This window comes from Pollachius pollachius (genome assembly GCF_949987615.1).
Source record: "Pollachius pollachius genome assembly, contig: scaffold_109, whole genome shotgun sequence".
Classification (NCBI taxonomy): domain Eukaryota; kingdom Metazoa; phylum Chordata; class Actinopteri; order Gadiformes; family Gadidae; genus Pollachius; species Pollachius pollachius.
The window spans coordinates 40,017-62,516 of record NW_027641395.1 but is presented as its reverse complement, the minus strand read 5'-3'; the positions used below and the strand labels follow the sequence as shown (position 1 = coordinate 62,516).

General features: G+C 44.6%; 1 protein-coding gene across 2 annotated transcripts in view; it reads right to left on the bottom strand.

Moving 5' to 3' along the window:
* Positions 1–22,500, bottom strand: part of ntf3 (neurotrophin 3) — a 29,824-nt gene that overhangs the window by 6,110 nt on the left and 1,214 nt on the right. The window lies entirely within an intron of this gene.

Genomic DNA, 22,500 nt, shown 5'->3' with positions numbered 1-22,500 from the left:
TCGCTCTCTCTCTCCAACCAGATGCTAAGCTACGCTGTCGCTAACCAGATGCTAGGCTACGCTGTGCTAACCAGATGCTAGGCTACGCTGTTGCTAACCAGATGCTAGGCTACGCTGTGCTAACCAGATGCTAAGCTACGCTGTCGCTAACCAGACACTAGGCTACGCTGTCGCTAACCAGATGCTAGGCTACGCTGTTGCTAACCAGATGCCAGGCTACGCTGTTGCTAACCAGACGCTAGACTACGCTGCAGCTAACCAGACGCTAGGCTACGCTGTCTCTAACCAGATGCTAGGCTACGCTGTCGCTAACCAGATGCTAGGCTACGCTGTCTCTAACCAGACGCTAGGCTGGGCTGTCGCTAACCAGATGCTAGGCTACGCTGTCGCTAACCAGATGCTAGGCTACGCTGTCGCTAACCAGATGCTAGGCTACGCTGTCTCTAACCAAATGCTAGGCTACGCTGTGCTATCCAGATGCTAGGCTACGCTGTCGCTAACCAGATGCTAGGCTACGCTGTCGCTAACCAGATGCTAGGCTACGCTGTAGCTAGCCAGACGCTAGGATACGACGCCGCAGGCGTGTTGGTTTATCAGTGTGTGTTCGCCCGTTGTGTGCACAGTCTGCTGACGCACGATAACAGATAGTAGACGCGCTAATTGCTTTTTTGTTGGTGCGGTTCACTTGAGTTATGTTTTGTGCGGAGAGTCAACACAGAAAACTTCTGTTTGCTAGACGAAAACGTCAGGAACGTTGTTGGCGCCTGCTGTTGTTTCGTCGTGTTTGCCTGCTGGTTGTTATGTCGGTATCCGTGGCAACGTCGTGGGTCTTTCGGCGGTTTGAAGACCTGCTTGTCATACCTGTTTTTATTAATCTGCCCTCTCTCTGACTCTCTGTCTCTCGCTCTCTCATTCTCTCTCTCAATTAAATTGAATTCAATAAAGCTTTATTGGCATGATATTTGAATGAAAAAACGTTTTGCCAAAGCCTGGAAATAAATATGTACATTAATTAGTAGATAGTGTGAAAAGTACATATTTACAGATTGATGACATTCAAAACATAGACTCATTATACTCTCTCTCTCTCTCTCTCTCTCTCTCTCTCTCTCTCTCTCTCTCTCTCTCTCTCTCTCTCTGTCTCTCTCCATCTATCTATCCATCATTCTACCGACACCCTTGTAAGTACTATCTGTTACTCTACGTTTTACATGACCACAGTTTGACTCGGCCATGGGTTATGAAAAATGCTCTTAAATGAATGCAAACAAAGCATCCGCTGTATAACCCAACAGTGAATACAAAGCTCATATCTTGGTTAAAACTTCAGCCCTTCCCTTAAAGAGCTATTTCTTCCAGCGGCCTAAAGCCGTCGTCGTTTCATCAGAGGGTTCATGTACCCTAGACCCAGATGAGATCCGACTAGTTATTGTCAGATTGTCAAGACACTGTTTCTGCTTTTCAGGGACATTCTGGCCCCCTGGCTACCCCGTTTGGGAGGGCTGGTGTGTATGTGTCTGTGTCTGTGTGCCTGTATGTGTGCCACTGTCGGTGTGTGTGTGTGTGTGTGTGTGTGTGTGTGTGTGTGTGTGTGTGTGTGTGTTTCTCTGTGTCTGTGTGCCTGTATGTGTGCCGCTGTCAGTGTGTGTGTGTGTGTGTCTATGCGTCTGTAGGTGTTTGGTTGTTTGTGTGTCTATGTGTCTATGTCTGTGTCTCTGTGTGTGTGCGAATGTATGTGTGACTGTCTGTGTGTGTATGTGGGTGTTGGGAGGGGATGCATACTGTTATCTACTGAGGAAAGGGGGGCAGGTTTCGGCATGGTACCGCTAAGGAGAGAGACCCCCTTAGGCAACAGTAAAAGGGATTCCAAGCATTCATCTGGGGATCCTTATAGTTCAATGTCAAGTGGTTTTTGAAGCAGAAATCTTGAACACACACACACACACACACACGCACGCACGCATGCACGCACGCACGCACACACACAGACATGGACATACACACCCACACAAACACACACACACACACGGACATAGACACACGGACATAGACACAGACACAAACACACAGACACACACACACAAACAGCAAGTTTTTTTTGAAGCAGAAATCTTCAATGCCACAAGCACACACACACACACACACACACACACCAACACACACACACACACACACACACACACACACACAGACACATACACACACACACAAACACACACACATAGACACACAAAGAGACACACACGTACACATACACACAAACACACAAACGCACACAAAGCAAGTTGTTTTTGAAGCAGAAATCTTGAATAGCATGAACACACACAAAAACACACACACACTCACACACACACACACAAACACACACAAACACAAAAACACACACACAAACACACACAAACACAAAAACACACACAAACAGACCCATTCACAAAGCACATGAACACACCTTCTCTTCATTAAGTATGATTGTCGTCTGGTTTTCAAAGTCCCTCCACAGCGGCCATAAAGAGCTCCCTGATTCAGAGAAATGTGGTCTGAAACCGACTGCAGATGGTGTGTGTGTTCTCCACGGCATGGCTTCCCAGCGGAGGGCTTTGATCGCTAAGTGATAGTTATCTGTTTGTCATGTAATATTTCAGAGGGGGTGTTGGTGGGTCTTTTGTGGCCCTTTGGAAAAACAAGACAAAAACAAGTCCCTGGTGAAATTAATGATTTCATATTTCACTTTTCAATCGCTTGACAGTTCATTTCAGCTGTGGAGGTTTGTACGTGCTGCCATGGATCCGGATCAGGGCGGTTGGGTTAAAACCAGCCGTAAGTACGAAGCGTTTGGCACACTGTGGCCGGAGCTTGACCTTAAGAACTGAAATGTCCACACAAAGAGTTTGTTTTGCCAACAATCTGCCTCCGATTCACTCCGGGGGGAAATGGATGTTTGGCGGAAGAGCGAATATATTAGCTAGAGCGATAGCTTAATATAGCCCACGTGACAGACGAGAGCTCCTACTAAATCAGCGTTCTGCTCTGGGGATTGCCTGCTTGGTCGCTAACCTTTGAAATACACGTATTTGAGGTGTTTTAGTGGCCTGGGAATGTTCCCCAGCACAGGTTGTGACACAAGGAAGTTGTCATTTGTCAGTTTTTCTGGTGCACAGCAACATGTGATTTTTTTTGACACACAAGCCAGAAATACGGCTAATTCTACGTGGATTCACTTACAATGTGTACTATTTGTCTTTTGGAAGCAGTGACAGCTCAAGTTCCTCCCTTTTATTACTGTGTATTTTCTGTTGTTAATGAAATCATCAAACTGACATTGAAAGTGTGAAATAACACAAAAAACAATCCCTCCCCAAAGTGACAGCCAGCAGAGTGGCTGTTGATATCGCTTCCGTGCCATGTTTATAGAAACCCAGGCTTCCTCATGGAACTGAGGTCTTACTTTCAACCTGAATGACATGTTGTCATAACACGTTTAGCACTTTAATGCTAAAACCTGCCGTCAGCACTGCAGTCCACGTTTAACGGTATAACCTGCTGTTAAGACTACAGTGCATCTTTAATGCTAAAACCTCCCATTAGCACTGAAGTACACCTTTAACGCTAAAACCTGCTGTTAGCACTGCAGTCCACCTCAAATGCTAAAAACCTGCTGTTAGCACTGCGGTCCACCTTAAATGCTAAACTTGCTGTTAGCACTGCACGCCACCTTTAACGCTAAAACCTGTCGTTAGCACTGCAGTCCAACTTTAAAGCTAAAACCTGCCATTAGCACTGCAGTCCACCTTTAATGTTATAAACAATCAGCGCAATTAAACCACCTTTACCACTCTAAACTACTGATTCTGCTAAAAATTACCCTTTAAAACTTCCAACCACCTTCAGCACTATAAACTGCCTTTTCCATTATAAACCACCTTTACCACTATAAACAGCCTTTCCCTCATTATAAAGTGCCTTTTCAATTATAAACCTCTCAACCATTTTAAACCACATTTATCATTATAATCCATATTTAAATGTTATATTACTTAACTATCATAATTCACCTTTATATGATAAAACATTCAATATTATAAACCACTTTACCACTGTTAACCACCTTAACCACACTAAAATACCTTGAAAGAGCATGTAAAATGATATACAACTTAACCACTACAAACAACTTTTAACACTATAAAGACCATTTACAACATAAAGAAACTTTACCACTGTAAACCACCTTTAAAACAATAAAGAACATATACCACTATAAACAAACTTAACAGCCTTTAACAGTATAAATAACATTTACCAATACAAACAAACTTAACAAGATTTAAAACTATAAAGATCATGTACCCTCCAACACTCTAAAGATGTACCATTAAAAACAACTTAATAGCCTTTAACACAATAAAGAATATGTACCACTATAAAACAAACATGACAGCTTTTAACACTTTAAAGATGTACCCTTTTAACCTTACCACTATAAACACCTGTATAAAAAAGTCATATACCTTTTAAACCAACTTAATCACTATAAACAACTTTAACCCTATAAAGCGCATTTTCCACAATAACCCTAACCACGGTATCCAAACTTTATGCTGCTAACAGTGGCGGCCATGTTGTGTCTGGCTAGCCGCCGCCCAGCCATAGACCAGAGGCCTCAGCTCCCATCCCGTGATCCTCTGCCCTACCACCGCTTTAACATAATGGCTGATGAAAGCACGTTGAAATGGCGTCGCAGAGAACAAAAGGTTGTGTCATCATTTTCCTCCTTGTCAGTCTCACCAACAGGACGTGGGTGTCCTGATCCAAATGTCAAAATCATTACGCTAATCTTCAGAGTACAGGTAATAAGGAGGCTGTGTGTGTGTGTGTGTGTGTGTGTGTGCGTGCGTGCGTGCGTGCGTGCGTGCGTGCGTGCGTGCGTGCGTGCGTGCGTGCGTGCGTGCGTGTGTTTGTTAATTGTGAAAAAGAAAAATGTTCAAGAATAAAATCACTGTTGAGCATTACGTTAACAGGTGTAAATACCTGAATGAGGAGTAATCCAACACTGAAGCCATGATATAGAATATCATATAAAATATCATATCTCAGGAGCAGAAGCCAATGTGTGTGCGTGTGCGTGCGTGTGTGTGTGTGTTAGATAATATTCCTATGTAAGCCTTATGTGTGTGTTGTCACAGGGCAAGGCCAACCGAGATCACATGATAATATTTACTGAATAGATTTATCAGATCAGGCAAATAGAATAATTTGATTAACAAACATTGCCTCGGCACTTTGCCATGCATTCAAATATTGAGTCCCATCAGCAGCAAAAACAGCTCCATTTGTATTTTGTACTATAGTTTCAAAGTAATACTATGGTTCATGTTGTTTCTATCTGCATTGTACTTGCGTCATGTTGCTTATAACGTGACCACAATTGCACTTTCATTCATTAGCTCAATCAAAGTAGACTTCTGACATTGATATAATGAATGACTTGCTTCCTCGCACAAACACACACACCTCTTTGTCCCTTTCAATATCACAATTAAATTAAATCTTTATTGGCATGAAAGATAAAACATTTTCAGACTGCCAAAGCATAACAAAAATATCCATGACACATCTCTCTTTCGTCCTCTTGCACCCTCTCTCTCCCTCTCCCTCTCTCTCTCTCCCTCACTCTGTCACTCACCCTCCCTCTTTGTCCCTCACCCTCTCACTCTTTCACTCTTTTCACAAGTTTCAGTAGCCGCAGACCAACTGTAAGCAATCAGCATCACAAGACTGGCGTTATATAAAACACCAAAATACCATTCATTATCCAGTCTCTCTCTCTCTCTCTCTCCCCCTCCCTCTGTTAGGAGGTGATTGTGTACACAGATAGGATAGGACTTGTTGCGTTGTTGATACCGGAGGTCTAGCTGGTTCATCCATCGAGGCCTCCAGGATATTTTTCGGTGTTTCATGATTCCCAGGCTTCCACAGAGAGCCTCAGTGTTCCAGTCAGACATTGGTGCGTTTGTGTGAGAGGTGCTACCCCCTTGTCACTTTTACTCCTGGATTTATTTTTTGCTTCTTCTTACTTCGTAATCTTTTTTCGCAATCTTTCGTTCTAACAATATTGATTTACCGGTTAGATTTTTCGGTTTCCTCTAATCTTTACGGTCGTCCTTCCGCCAAAGCTCTCATCTCTCCCTGTCCTGCCTCCCCTTCTTCCTCTCCTGTCCTTCTCCTCCTCACTATCCCCTCCCCCTCCCCCTCACTTCCCTCTCCTCTCCTCCTCTCACTATCCTCTACTCCTCCTCACCATCCTCTCCTCCTCCTCCTCCCTACTATCCTCTCCTTCTTCTCACTATCCTCTCCTCCTCCCCTCACTATATTGTCCTCCTCTCTCCCTCCTTTCCTCCCTCCCTCTCCCTCTCCTCCTCTATTTCTCCCTCCATCCCTATTTTCTCCCTCGGTCTTTCCCTCCCTCCTCTTTCTCTCTATTTCTCTCTCTCCCTCCCTCCCTCCCTCTCTCTCTCCATTTCTAACCTTTTCAAACTCCTTGACACTAAACTATCCAGCCCGACTCTGATACGGCCTTGTCTAACTCAATGCTTCACTTATCACACTGTTATTATGTCTGCTTACATAACTCTCTCTCTCTCTCTCTCTCTCTCTCTCTCTCTCTCTCTCTCTTTCTCTCTCTCTCTCTCTCTCTTTCCTTCTTTCTCTCTCTCTCTCACTCTCACTCGCACCCTCACTCACCCTCACCCTCACCCTCACTCTCACCCTCACCCTCACCCTAACTCTCACTCTCACTTTCTCTCACGCTCACTCTCTCACTCTTGTATTCGGTTCAAAATCTGTCGTTCGTTGCCTCTCTGTCTGTCTGAGTGTCTTGCAAACCTCAAGAGTAAAGGATTCCCTCGATGCCAGGCTGGCTCACAGTGGTGTTAATCTGTACTAAGCTTGTGTTAACAAACACCAAAAGCCACACACACAGACCAAACACAGACACACACGCACACACAGGTGCGCTCACACACACACACACACACACACACCAAACGCACACACAGTCGCACACAGACACACACTGTCACACACACACAGTCAAGCACAGACAGACAAACACACATACACAGGGGCGTGCGCACACGCACAGACACACACACATGCACACACACCGACAGGCGCGTGCACACATGCCTCCAGCATACACACCCACATGTGTACACAAACATGAACAAACATGACAACTAGAACGAAGCAATTATCAATAAAATCCAAACATTCCAACTGAATCCAGCGAAACTTGATCGTGGTTCATTCAACAACTGAGGTGGACCAGACAAAAGCAACCTATCTTTTATCCATGGAATCAAACTATGTAACACGTTGATCTTCAGAGCCCGAGGTGAGTGTCTTCCCAGGAAACACATCTGATGGAAAGTCTTGCTTTGTTTCGGCCTGCCTGAGGTGGCACCTGACGAGAGGCTCAGTCTATGTTATGGCTAAATCATCTGATAAATTATGGACTTGATAGATTCGAAGGAATATCAAATGTATTGGATGTATTTGTACGATTACGGCAAAGCAGACAGTGTATCAGGTTATTTAACAAGGATTAAGGAGGATGATGAATTAGGGATAACTACATACACTTAAATGCACTTACTAAGCAAACCTAGGCTAAAGGCTGCAGGCAACTCTTGATGAGGAAGGTCGATTTAACAATCAAAACATAACAAAAATAAATGTTCAATAAACTAAAATCTGCTGATCAATATCATCCAAATGTTGATCAATCAACCAATAAACCGACATCCATCAATCAACCAATGAATAAACATATTTTTATCTATGGTTCAATTCAACAATCCATCTATTCATAATCCATCGATCCATCTATTCATCAATTCATCAATTCATCAATCCATCCATCCATCTATTCATCTATCCATCAACCAATCGATCCATCAATCCCTCCATTCATCCGTTCATCTATTCATATATTATTCGCTCCATCTATCCATCTATTTATCAATTCAACAATTCACCTTACCATCAATACATTGATTCGTCTATCGATCGACCTATCAATTGATCTTCCCATCTGTGTCCCTCCTGACCTACCTATAGCCGTTATCAGAGACGGACTGCACTGAAAGGCTTCCAGGGTCCGCCGTTTGGTGCCGCTCTGCCAGCCTCATCTGCAAGCATCACTCAGGGAGGATGAGGGTGCTGATCATTAATGGGCTCCAGGTGGTGAGGTTAGACGACCACAATGTACCGGACTGGAGCGGAAGTGGGAGGGGCCTGCTGGTGATTCACCTGCCGCTCCCTGTGAGCGGCCGAGGAAGACTGATAGGAAGTGAGTCACGATGGCCAGACAGAAAGGAAAAGGCGATTGGGAATGAATTGCGGTGTGGTATGAGTGTGACGCAAACACACACATTCATAGAAAAGTGTGTGTGCGTGTGTGCGTGTGTGTGTGTGTGTGTGTGTGTGTGTGTGTGTGTGTGTGTGTGTGTGTGTGTTTGTGTGTACATGCTTGTATTTGTCTATGTTTAGCTGAGTCTGAGAAATATCAAATCCCAACCCCCTGCAGGTAAAGAGATGTGGGATAGACTTATTAAAAACTAGAGCGAGAGCGAGAGAGAGAGAGAGAGAGAGAGAGAGAGAGAGAGAGAGAGAGAGTGAGAGTGAGAGTGAGAGAGGTAGACAGAGAAAAAGAAAAAGAGACAGACTGACAGAGAGAGAGAGAGAGTGCTGCGAGAGAGAGAGAGAGAGAGAGAGAGAGAGCAAAATGAGAGCTTAAATGTATTTACCCATTCTGTTCTAGTTAAAGATGGCATTCATCTCATACTCCTGCAAGTAGTTGGAGGAGTAAAAGAAAAGAAAAAAGCATTTAACTTCAGCGGGCGGTTTTAAAAGGCCAACACAAAGGATGGAGGGCACACATTAACCAGCAGGCCTGACAGTGACGTTAGTAGAGGACATTATAGAGACTCTATCAGACTCCCATCAAGTAACCTATTGGTTGCAGAGGCCAGTCAGCCCTGACTAGTCATGGAGCAACAACAGAGGTTTGGAAGTGGAGATAGATGGATAGATAGAACTTTATTAATTCCTGTCTGTTACAGCACAGCAGCAGTGGAAGACACAGGATATAACACAATGCAATAAAACATCCAAAGTAGTGCTAAGGAAAACAAAAATAGATGCTAAAGCAGATGCTAAAATAAGGACAATCCGAGCAACCAGGGCAAAAAGGACTAACACTATGAACAGTTAAATTATAAAGTGAGGATGAGCAAATAGGAGGGGGAGGAGAGAGGGAACCAACGAAGTACACTTGCACACTTGTCTTCCGGGAAGGTGTTCACATGTAAAGGTGCAAACAATCTAATGTTTAAGGCTAAACCGGATTTGTCCAAAAAGAGTGCAATTCTTTTTTCCAAATGTATGTGGAATTATTAATAGTAAAAAATGGTTGCTTGGATACAAAATGGTCAGCCACCGGCAGACTTTAAGTCACTAAGGCCGGTTTAGCATGAGCGATGTTGCTAATTCATGTCCGCTAGCGCATTTTAATATTTAGAAAGTCGTCACTGTCTCATTGGGATCACTTTCACATTGTATGGTGACTGAGAACAATAATTACGTTGCGCACAAAGATATAACACAACACAGGTTATGTGTCCTATGTAGAGAATGAAGGGCAGCCAGTTGTTGAAGCAGTAAGAGTTAAATTCCTCATCCTGTGAAGCCTCCTTGTGTAACGACGGCTTCAGAGGAAATGTGGACTTTGTTTTAAATGCCAGTCGAGCCTCTAATAAAAACGTTCGCTGCAAAGCAGATCCACTCCCCTCCAGATCCACTCCCCACTTTAATGAAATCCACTCCATCATGTTTGCCTTTGCCTGATATCAAAAGACGATATTAAACGCAGGACGTACGTTTTGGCATTACCGGTACGCAAACATTGCTTCCCCTGCCCATTAACTCTCAGTACAATGGATTTGTTCTAATGCAGATCACAGCAGGCCGGCCCCTAGCCTTAGTCGTGATGAGTCTAAAAGTCAACAATTAGGTGAGTCAGCCCCTGCCTCATGGAAAATTTCAAGCAGTCTTTAGCCTTTACTCATGGATCTCCCCGCTGCCACCGCTTACAGTCAAGCTAACTACCACCAGACATCAATTTAAATTGCAGAAAGCCCTGATTTCACAGATTGATACAAGCTTGCTAGTTCAATTTATCGTGGAGTCTCTGAGAATATTTCTGTAATTCTTGGTATGAAACCTGTAACCGAATTGATTCTTTGGCTGTTTTGGGGGTCCACCAGATTGGTTCCTGATTTCCATATAAAGAAAGCCTCTAGTGAAAAACTGTAACATTAGCTCAGATTAATGCTTAGCAATTGCGTGTGCGTTTGATTTACAGGTGAGACTTTAAATTGCTTCTGTAAACCGCTGTACATTCACAGCTCACTCGGAACCACTCACTCCATAAATCAAACCCAACATGGCTGCTTTAGCACCTGATTCTTCCTCTGCTCGGAGTGTTGTTGACACGGACGGATTAGCAAACCAGGGAGTATCGGGAATGTTAACCTTGTAGAAAGACTGAACGGATAGGAATTTAGCAATCATTCAGTAGGAATTTGGCAGTTGGGATTCAGAAGTTCACCCTACTGTATGGAAGCCAACAATAACAACCAACAAGGGCAAACAAAAATGACACAAACAGTTTCAGCGACGATACGATAATTCAAAACCCGCAAACTCGTATAGGCATTTCCTACAATAAAAATGTGGGTGCGATACAGACAAAAAAAACCTATTCAGTGCCTCTCTAAATCCACCACACTCATTGTCTTGTATCTAAGACAGAACCGCTGTCATACCTGGAAAAACATGCTTCTGTTTTCCAAAGCACTACACATCATAGAAGAAGTACACACAAACGCTGCCAAGGAAACATACTACTGCCAAATGCATGCGTGTACCGCAGAACATGCTGAATTCCTCAACGCTCCATTTCCTTTGAGCAATATCTGACATGCAACCGTAACCTTGGAGCTTGCAGCTCTGCAGCGATTGTCCAACGTGCTGCGCGTCCGACGGCAGGATAAACACAGCAGTAAAGTTTGTATCAAGTACCGTACATCAATCCGACGACTGCAGCCTTCTGACTCGTACTGTAAACCAGTGTGATTAAAGCGTACTTCTCATGGGATTGGCTTGGAGTACGATGTGGTGGTGGATGTTTGAATCGTAGGAATACAGAAACTGTCACTGGAGAGATGAGGTTCTGATTTTTTATCCCTGATCCCAGATCTTGTCAGCAGTATATTCCAAAGTGATTTCCATAGTGTGCAACTTTTATAGTTCGGTTTGCCTCAGAACTATAAAAGTTCTGAGTGTTGCCCAACGCAAAATATCCCACACAGTTTTTAAAGCCATTCCACACATACTTCACTAAGTGGAGTCAAGACACAGAAAACAGAAAACTCTGAATTTGATTTCCTCGGGGGGTTCCAAAGTTTGCAAATACGAGAATTCAGTTGTTGCCGTTTTGTATTTTGAGAGGCTTCGTCCTCACCGTTGCGCTCGGCGGAACGGATTGTATTTGTGTTTCTGGGCACGGATCGAGGGAGAGCCATCATCAGCAATCCGAGTTGTTTTGGAACCAGAGACTCTGTGTACAACATGTTGAACCACGGCCCGCCCCGGACGCCTTCAGCCCCCCTTGGGGTGGGAGACTACAACCGACACTGTGTCCCGGGTAAGGAATGGGGTCCGGGGGTGGATGGGTGGGTGCTGGTGCGGTCTGGGGGTGGGTCGAGCAGGCAGTGTGCCAAATCTGCTGAAACTAGTGGAGGGATTTCAGCACCACCCAGAGACCGCGGTCTGCGTCCAGATGTGACCACTACTGAGCGACACGGGGGGGGGGGGGGGGGGGGGGGTGGAGGAAATAGAGATTGTACATCCGGGACAGAGTACGAGACCGACCACGGATGTGAGGGATTAGGTGAGAACGGAGGACTAAGGGAGATGTTGGAGCTAAAAAGGAGATTAAAGTGTGCGTCTTTTTGCACGTGTGAGAGGAAATCCCCGCCTGAGTGTGTGTGTGGTGTGTGTTTATGTGTGAGTGTGTCTGTTTGTGTGTGTGTGTGTGTGTGTGTGTGTGTGTTTTGTATATAAACGCAATGTATTCAAGTAGTTCAATGTAAATCTTTCAATCACTTTCCATCCATCATCTTGTCTATCTTTCTCACGCAATCCCTCCATTTCCACCCTGCAACATCTGTTAAATGGGAGTGTGTTTGTGTGTGTGTGTGCACATGTTTGCCTGCGTGCATGTATGTGCCTGTGGCTGTTTGTGCGTGCATGTTTGTGTGTGTGTGTGTGCGTGCATGTGTGTGTGTTATGCATGCCTGTGTGTGAGCAAAGAGTTGTTAGAGAAGCAGAGGATTTGGCAGAGGGTATTAACTGGGAATGTCCGACACATGTTTAACGTTCTGACCATCACACACAGACACACACACACACACACACACACACACGCACAGACTGCGATGCTGCGTACTCCCTTCAGCCCAATTCCTCCTCTCTCCCTGCAAGCTAATCTGCTGTCTCTAGTTCATTCCGGCTCTCAACACTTGACCCTTAACTCCTCTGCCTTAACGCAGTGGTTCTGTATTGGCCCGTGAAATGTTTGCGACTCCCTGAACTTGTTCCTCAGTCCTCTTTTACAGTTTTGAGCCCTTTTAAATTGTGTTTTAAGGCATTCAGCTGACTGCATTGTGTTTTAGGCCTATAAAAACACAACGGAAATCTAGTAGGTTGTTTTATAGGTTCTAAGGCCTCTCAAGTGTGTTTTAAGTCCTTCTAGAGTGGGTTTAAGAAAACATGTTTAAAGGCCTTCAGCAGTTTTGACACCTTCTTGTGTGTTCCAAGTACCACTAGATATTTCAGTCATTTTAAAGGTGGTTTTAAGACCTTCTGAAGTATGTTTCAATACAGTCTAAAGTGTGTTTTAAGTCCCTCTGCAGCCCGTTTTTGGCCATTGTAAAGTGGGTTTTAAGTCCCTCTGCAGCATGTTTTAAGTCATTTTAAAGTGTGTTTTTAATTCCCTATGCAGCATGTTTTAAGTCATTCTAGAGACGTTTTTAAGACCTTCTGCAGCATGATTTAAGTCATTCTAAAGGTGGTTTTAAGTTGGTGGTAAGAGAGAAGGAGTGGGCAGAGTCTGCATCCCTCCTCTCCTGACTGTAAGGTCACCCAACCTCATGGCTGTAAGCAGTGTTGGGAAAGTTCACTTTCTACGTGAACTAGTTCAAAGTTCAGTTCACAAATTTTAAAATGAACTAGTTCAGTTAAACGTTCATAATTCAAAATTTTGAACGAAGTTCACAGTTCCAAAAAATGAACTAGTTCATAGTTCTTTTTTTCAATATGTTGCTGTGAGCTATTTGTTTTTTCCGGTATTTTGAACATTGAGCCCCCTTTGTGGTTTTTCTAGGATGAAATAGAGTGGTTGAATCAAGTATCGTAGCGAAATACAGTTTATATCGTGTTTTATTGCACATTTAGCGCATTTCGTAAATCCCATTGATTTATTTTGGAAGACTCATTGCTCGTTGGCCGGAAACGGAAAAGGGGGGTGTTCACGTTTGGTTGTAGTCTTTTAGCCCTACTGATGTGACGGAGAACCGAGCGAAAAGACTACAACCAAACGTGAACAGCCCCCCTTTCCGTTTCCGGCCAACAAGCAATGATTCTATGAGGTATTCTAGTCCGCTGAACTATGAGCCAGAGAGCTAACGTTATGGATAGTACATATTTATAATTCGTAATTCGTATGGCAGGGGGGCCCACACTTTTTTGGCGTGCAAGCTACTTTAAAAATGAGCAGGTCAAAATGATCTACCTACTGTACATGGCAAAACGCCAACACGGTGGCTGCTGGTAGTTAGTTTCAAGCAGGCTTCCAAATGACAATCAGTCATGGTGGAATGGTATTTGCACTTAATAGAGTAGAGCCAAATAATGCAGTCAAGGAGGTAGCACGTTTCCTCATGTTTGGATACTTTCCTTTGTGAGTTAGTTCCAAAATTGTCCATGAGCCCTGGATTTAAGCTCAATATCAGTTTGTACTATCAAAATCTCTTCCTCCACTGCAGACGTGTTTAGGTGAAACAGTGCTGCAATTTTTTGTGATTGAGTAAATCAACCTCAACATCTTCCCTAAATGGATAGCAGTCTTGAGAGTCTTGGAAAAGTTTGTCAAAGTCAAACAGACAATTTTCATCAATCCAGTGGTAAATGCCATAGGGATGCAATTCTTTTTTGTTTAAAAGTTATACGTATTTCTTTTTTTTTTACGTCACGCGATCTACCCACCCTACCTTTGCGATCGACCGGTCGATCGCAATCTACGTATTTGGGACCTCTGCTCTAGGGTCTATAGCATATAACCGCGTTGTCTGATTACAGATTAATTCATTTTCCACAATTTAACAGCTCTCGTTTTGAAGAATAATCGCCGCGCCATTCGTTTCAATGGGAATCGCGCCGGTCTATACTTTCAAAATAATAAAATTATAAATACATATTTATAATTTGAAATTCGTCCCAGCCTTTATACGACAGATACTATAGGGTCTATAGCATATAACCGCCTTTTCTGATTGCAGTTTAATGTAACAGTAAGCTGGCAACACCGCAACTGAAAATTAACCACACAGAGATTACCATGGCAACCGGTCAAACAACACGGCGATCTGCGCGCGCATCCGCCGTGTTGATAAACAAATAACCCCCATATTGAACGAGGTTAAACCGAGTGAGGGTGCCGTTCACAGACACCAGAATGAACGAGTTCACAGTAACGTTCATCAGGCAGTAATACAATACGTTCAGTTCACGTTCGCCCAAAATATGAACGAGTTCATGAACTATCGTTCAATGAACGCGTTCAGGCACAACACTGGCTGTAAGGTCACCCAACCTCATGGCTGTAAGGTCACCCAACCTCATGGCTGTAAGGTCACCCAACCTCATGGCTGTGGAAGAGCCCGCCCTGACTCAACTTCAGTATCCTGCCGTACCTTAGTGTGTGTGTATATGGGAGAGAGAGAGAGAGAGAGAGAGAGAGAGAGTGTGTGTCTGAGAGAGAGAGTTTGAAAGAGAGAGAGAGAGCGTGTGAGAGAGCGTGTGAGAGAGAGAGAGAGAGAGAGAGGGAAAGAGAGAGAGAGAGAAATGTTCGCTTAGTGGTTGGAAGAGATGGAGTGATGTGGAAGGGCTGTTCGGATGACTACTTTTCAGAGCGAACCGGATAAAGTGTGTGTGTGTGTGTGTGTGTGTGTGTGTGTGTGTGTACGTACGCTGGCGTGCATTAAATATTAAAACTATGGAAAAAAAAACACGGCATAACAAAGTTGGATAAAGAGAAACATATTGGAGCCGACACAGCCTGCTGAAGGTGCTATCAAACAGAAAGCTTTTAAAATTATAAAATAATACATAGTTGCACTCAAAGAGAATGGCGTCATTATTCCCGTCCCAAAGTCTTGTTAAAACCATCGACGCAGAACCACGGGAAACCACGTTTCCCGAGCGAACTGTTGTAATATCCTCAGCAGATCCAACCGATTGAGCCGGTGAGGCGGTTGCCAAGCCAACTAAAAGTGAGACACAAAAACGTACTTCCTTTATGTTGAGGGTAATGGTGGATGCTGTCCCGAATACTGAAAGTGTACAGGGGGATGGATACCAAGAACCAAAGTAAAAGTACTCCCTGCTATACTGTAGGATATGCGGATAAGAACCTCTTTAACTTACCAGAGGAAAGAAATACGAGTTTAAAGCACATAAATAGTTAATTAATTTGAGACAATGGGGCGGGAAACGAGGCCTCACATTCACCCATTCATACCCACATTCACACACCGATGGCGGAGTCCACCACGCAAGGTGACAGCCAGCTCATCAGGAGCAGTCAGGGTGAGGCGTCTCGCTCAGGGACACCTCGACACTCAGCCAGGAGGAGCCGGGGATCAAACTAGCAACCTTCCGCTTACCAGCCAACCCCCTCTACCTCCTTAGCCATAAGCGCAACTGGTTGAGTGTCAGCCAGTGATGGGGGTGAAAGCCTCCACCACCACAGACCTCCAGCTGTGCTCACTGTATCATGGTTTGTGTCCCTGAACCAGGGAGCTGGTGAGGTTTGCGGTCCAGTCACGCGTCATTACTGCCCAACAGCCATTTGAAAACAGGTGATTCGTCACAAATTCTCCCGCACGGGCAATTGAGCTCTTTACATGCTGAGTCCAGACTTAACACACACAGCATGCGAGGTGAGTGTGTGTGCTTGTGTTGTGACCTGGTTTTATATAACGATGGAATGAGGACTTTCGTCGATTGGGACGATTTTATGAGGATTGATGTTAATTAGCAGGTAAGCTGTTTGCTCAAGGATTCCTAAGTAGTCTGTCGACATTGTGGTTCAAAGGCATTTTGGCTAACAACACATCATATCACAAGACTAACCTGCCCGCTTCAATCTTTATCGCCATCGTACTTTAAAACATCAACCAAATCCAACCAGTCACAGGAGACAGTAGCTGACTTTACTACCGTCGTGACCCAACATGAAACCCTCTACCTATGATGTGCTGTTTCTCCGAGATTCACATTCATTCATGAGAAATATTTCTTAGGATTTCCTCGTTTAAGCAGAAGTCCCCACAAACAGGGGCAGGTAAGCCCCACAAACAGGGGCTTGTGTGTGTGTGTGTGTGTGTGTGTGTGTGTGTGTGTGTGTGTGTGTGTGTGTGTGTGTGTGTGTGTGTGGATGAAATATTCGCATTTGAGATGAAGAAGGACTTAATTTACCTAATGAGATCCATGTCCTCTCTCTCTCTCTCTCTCTCTCTCTCTCTCTCTCTCTCTTTCTCACACTCTCACTCTCACTCTCACTCTCTCTCTCTCTCTCTCTCTCTCTGGCACCGTTGTGCCATTCTATGGGTGTGACATTGTTATAGTTAAAGACTTATTCCGACTGATTCATGCAACATGCTCTCATTAAAGGTTAGCTCGTTAAAGGTTAGCTCAGATAAGTAACTCTGTTGACATATCATCCAATAACAAAACCGGTCTGTCTGATTGGACCAACCCCTGTCATTGAAACCTCCACTAAATCATCCTTAACCAATATCGTCTGTCATAGGGACTTTGTTGCCGCGGTTCTGGTGATGGATTAATCGCCCGGCCCTCGGCCATTAAACAGCCACGTCAGTCCTCCTGAGACACGTCATCAGAGTGTGGCACAGCCAGGCGTAAACACAGTTAATGGCGGTTAGTCCAGGGTTGAGAGTGGTTTGGTTTTAGCAGGTGCAAGCTACCAAGCTATGAGTTAGGATATAATCAACAGGTTTGGTTGAATGATGTTGGCCATTTTTTAACGCTGTACGCTCAACGCTCAAAAATGTCTTCCTACTCCTGTAAAGTTCATTCCAATCCCTCCAGTTTAACTTAACAATATATATTACTGTGTGAATATATGTGCTGTATGTACTATACACTATTCACACAATGCGATATTTTGAAATTCCATTCATAAATGGTGAGGAAAGTTGCAGTTTGTTAACTCAAAACCAGACCAATGTCTACAAAGCTGCATCGACCTCTAAATGAGACGCACAACATGACAATAACACAAGTTTGTCCATTGCTGCATAGAAGTATCACAATGTCTTATGACTTACTTATTTTTAGGGCTAGTGTTAAACTCATGTGTCTTCAATCATCCAATCAACGCAAGACATATACAGTATGTCGCTCGTTATTATGGCAATGATTTTTTACAGCATAGATAAAAATTTAAAAACAGATCACGCAGACAAACTCATGACTCTTTTGTTTATATTCACAGGGTCAAACTCAGTATGGCAATGGAGAGAGAGATAGACAACTTTAAGTCATTTACAAAGGTCAGCGCAAACCTTTTGCAGCCCTAAAACTCATACGTTTTTAGACTAAAGGTTTTTTGCCTCGAAAGTAAATTGACTCCTGATTTTACTTTTTTTCAACTTGTGGAGACAAACAACGTTATGAAAACAATTTATGTTCAGCAGAAAGTGACAATCAAACCTCATTCACGTCCACTATATATGTCAATATATATATATATATATATATATATATATATATATATATATATATATATATATATATTGCCATGGTTACCTTCCACCACATCCCAAGTCTGCTTCTTCCAATAAGCCTATGTGAAGATCTCCACTCCGATCGCCCTTCGATACTTTCCCTCCTGCATCCACCTAAAGAGATTCCCGTTGTGTTCCTGCTGCCGCGGTCCTCCAGCCTTCACTGAGCCTGTGTTCACATCCTGCTTCAGCACTGTGTGACGCCCCGTCTAGCCTGATACCACAGCTCAACGCGTCTGCTCTCAGAGACACAGAGCTGAAGAGAACCCCCATGAAACCTGCCGACTACAAGTCCTAAATATTGACTTTTAAACATTTAAACATTTAAACTCCGCTTTTGGCTGACTCTTTTATCCAAAGTGGCTAAATTGCTCTCTCTGTGAAAGACTAAAAATGTACAACTACAGAAATGAATGTGTAATACAAGACTAGAATATGATTATGACTTGGCATAATATATGATATGGGACATTTGATCTCTCATGATATGAAAGGTTATGACATGAAATAGGAAACATTGAATATCTCTCTCGCACACACAAACACACACAAACACTCTCTGTTATTTCTCAGTGTGTTGTATGTTAGTGTGTTATGTGTTAGTGTGTCAGTTTGTTGTGTGCTAGTGTGTTGTGTCTTAGTGTGTCAGTGTGTTATGTGTTAGTTTGTTGTGTGTCAGTGTGTGATGTGTTTGTGTGTAAGTGTGTTATGAGTTTATCCACATATGTGTGTCCATACATGCATTTGAATACATCACTGCGTCCCTGTTTTGTGTGCGTTCTCATGCAAACCATTTGTTGATGTTTCCATCCTACGGTGTGTGTTCATACATTGGCGTGCCGCGTTCACACATTAGTTTCCATCTTGGCATTATCGGGACATCAGTCCTCTCGGATATCAAAGAGGAGCGCACCGCCCCATACAGCAACACCAACCTGGTGCTGAGTAACATGAAGACTGTCAGGTGCCACAAGAAGAACACATTGATGTTCCACTGGACTCCCCACGCTCTTATTGTGAAAACCCACAGACTAAAACTTGGATAAAGGCGTCCGAGTATGTATTATGATGTCCGTCAGGGCTGAGCGGTAATACCACTGATATATGATACTCATCATCATCTTCATCATCATCATCATCATCATCATCATCATCATCATCATCATCATCATCATACAGAAGCTAGCGTGATAGGAAAAACTAGTATGTTTATACTGTATATACAATGGGTGCAAAACAGGTCATTCAATCGCAACCATAATAATTTTATGTTGCGCTTTTCAACAAATAAAGTCTGCCGAGTGAGAGAGAGCGCAAAAACGAGAGACAGAGAGAGCGAGTGAGTGAGAGAGAGAGAGAGAGAGAGAGAGAGAGAGAGAGCAAAAGGGAGAGAGAGGGAACGAGGGAGAATCATATGACTGAGGAGGGGAGAAGGAGGAAAGTTGGCTTCACCTTAAACCACATGATCCACTATCTACAGTCAAGTGAGGTTTATGTATGCGTGAGCGTGTGTATACGTGCCTGTGCGTGTGTGCATATGTTCCACTACATTGTCTGCATGTTTTCTTTGTGTGTGTGTGATCCTGTTCAGGGCCTGTAATGATCTGAATGTGTGGCCAGGCCCCCATACCGACACCATGTTTTGTGCGTGAGTGCGAAAGCTCTTCAGTGTACTGCTGTTGGCAAGGGGTCCTCTGCTTTCCTTCAGACAACGGATGGAAGACCTGTTCCATTAAGGTTTGAACTCAACAGGTTGGTAAAATATAACGCAGTTTTGATATTCATATGGACAATGTGTCCATTGTAACACAGAAAGGATTGACTTATTAACCTGTGAAAAGGACCAGGTGATAGCGACCTAACCCTAACTCTAACCCTAACAGGCCTCCGGCTCGTTAGGACCTGCAAACCTTGTAAGCACCTTATTCAGTACGCTCTGTCCTCTTTACACACCTGTCCTCGTTACCGACATCGTTACGTCCACGCTGTCCTCGTTACTAACCTTATAAAGTACACGCTGTCCTTATTACCAACCTCGTTAAGTACACTCTGTCCTCATTACCACCCTCGTTAAGTACACACTGTCCTTGTTACCACCTCGTCAAGTACACTTTGTCCTCGTTTAGTACACTCTGTCCTCGTTAAGTACACTCTATCCTCGTTACCACCTCGTTAAGTACCCTCTGTCCTCGTTACCACCTCGTTATGTACACTCTGTCCTCGTTGCTACCCCGCTAAACACAGTGACTATCGTGAACTTCAGTTAAACTAACTGCATTTCAATGGCTCATCACTAACGGTATGCAAATGCCCTCTCCTGATGATGGAAATCTTTCGGCCGTCGGCCACGGTTGTAACGTTTGGCGCTTCTTCCAGCCCCACCCTGCCCCCCGCCTCCACCCCCCGCCCATGTGCGCTCCGGCGTCTCAGGTTAAACTCGGGTCTGAACCCGGGGTGGAGGGAGTAGAACTGGCCCCCTCAGGACGTTGTAAAGGAATCAAAGAAAGTGTGTAAGCGGAGAGCAGGTTGGGACTCAGCCCGAAAAGGGAGGCTGTCTCCCCCCCCCTCAGCTGCCCACGGGCGGTAAGACCGTAAACTGGGGCTTTCCCTTGCAAACACACAGACGCTATCTCCCACCCACACACACACACACACAGACTATCTCACACACACACGCACACACACACAGACTATCTCACACACACACGCACACACACGCATACACACACACATTCTCTCTCTCTCTCTCTCTCTCTCTGACACACTATCTACCAAACACACACACAAACACTCACACACACACATACAAACACTATCTCCCATAGCCACACACATACACTATCTCAAACAGACACACACACACACACACTCTCTCTCTCTCTCTCTCTCTCTCTCTCTCTCTCTCTCTCTCTCGCACACACATCCACATACACAAACACACTTTCGCTCTCTAATACATCCCCCCCCACACCCACACTATTTCACTCACTAGCTAAAACATACACACAAACACTATCTCACACACAAACACACTCTCACTTTCTCTCCCTGTCTCTGTCCGTCTCTGTGTCTCTATCTCACTTACTCGCTCACAGACAAACAAACACAAACACACACACTCTAATACACATCAGAGAGATAGTGCAACTCAACACATTGACGAGGACTCGTAAGTGAAAACAAGTGCACCTCAAGTAGCCCTTCTAAGACAACAGCTTCCTGTCAGACTCAGCATGGTAGAGGTGAAGGGTCAGAAACATTGAGTGTGTGCGTGTGTGCGTGTGTGCGTGCGCGCGCGTGTGTGTGTGCACGGCGTGTGTGTGAGAGAGAGAGAAAGAGTGTGTTTATGTGGGTTCTCGGTGCCTAGCGTTGTACGCACACACAAACGCACACACACGCATACAATACATTTTTCTACCTAAACCCTAAAATTAACTCCATTGCCAGTGACTATGCATGCATCCAGTATTTAAGTGATTGTTGCTTTCAAAACGTTTTTCCAAACAGCCTTCGGAACAGACAGCGTTGAATAAACACAGACCGATCCCCTAGTGCTCGTTACAATCAGTCACCATGCTTATTGTCACGGAGGGAATTATGATTATACGGACTTAACCGTCCCTGAGCGGTGAGTGAGTGTCCTCAGATCTCGAGGGCCGTGCAGCTGTGACGTAGACTGACGCGGCGGGAATGGTGTCCCTCTCCCGCCTTCCTCCCCCCTGCCCTAAATCCCTGTTTCCCGCCTCCGCGCGTCGCTGCGTCAAATCCACCGCTGCAACAGCTGTCCCAGCTCACACACACACACACGCACCGACACAGCCACACACACGCACCGACACAGCCACACACACACACACACACACACACAGACACACACACACACACACATATACACACACACACACACGTGCAACAACAGTCCACTGCCACGAGCGCAGAGAAGCCTCGAGGGCGCGTGGAGGATGGGCGCCACGGTGCCAAATTCACCACACGGGCGTCGAACCAAAACAGCTGTAAACGTTTCATAAAGCCTCGGGTTTACGAGAGACGGATTAACAGATTGTTTACGAACGACAGTCAGCTTCCCCTGTACTGGTTTGTAAAGGCGCGAGGAACGCCCGGTACAGGAGACGGTAATCGGTTCCCCAGAAGTGTCCCCTGTTCTGGGCGCGCACGCGACGGCTAGCACGCGCGCACTTGGCCATGAACACACACACACACACACACACACACACACACACACACACACACACACACACACACACACCACACACATTTCCATATGTGT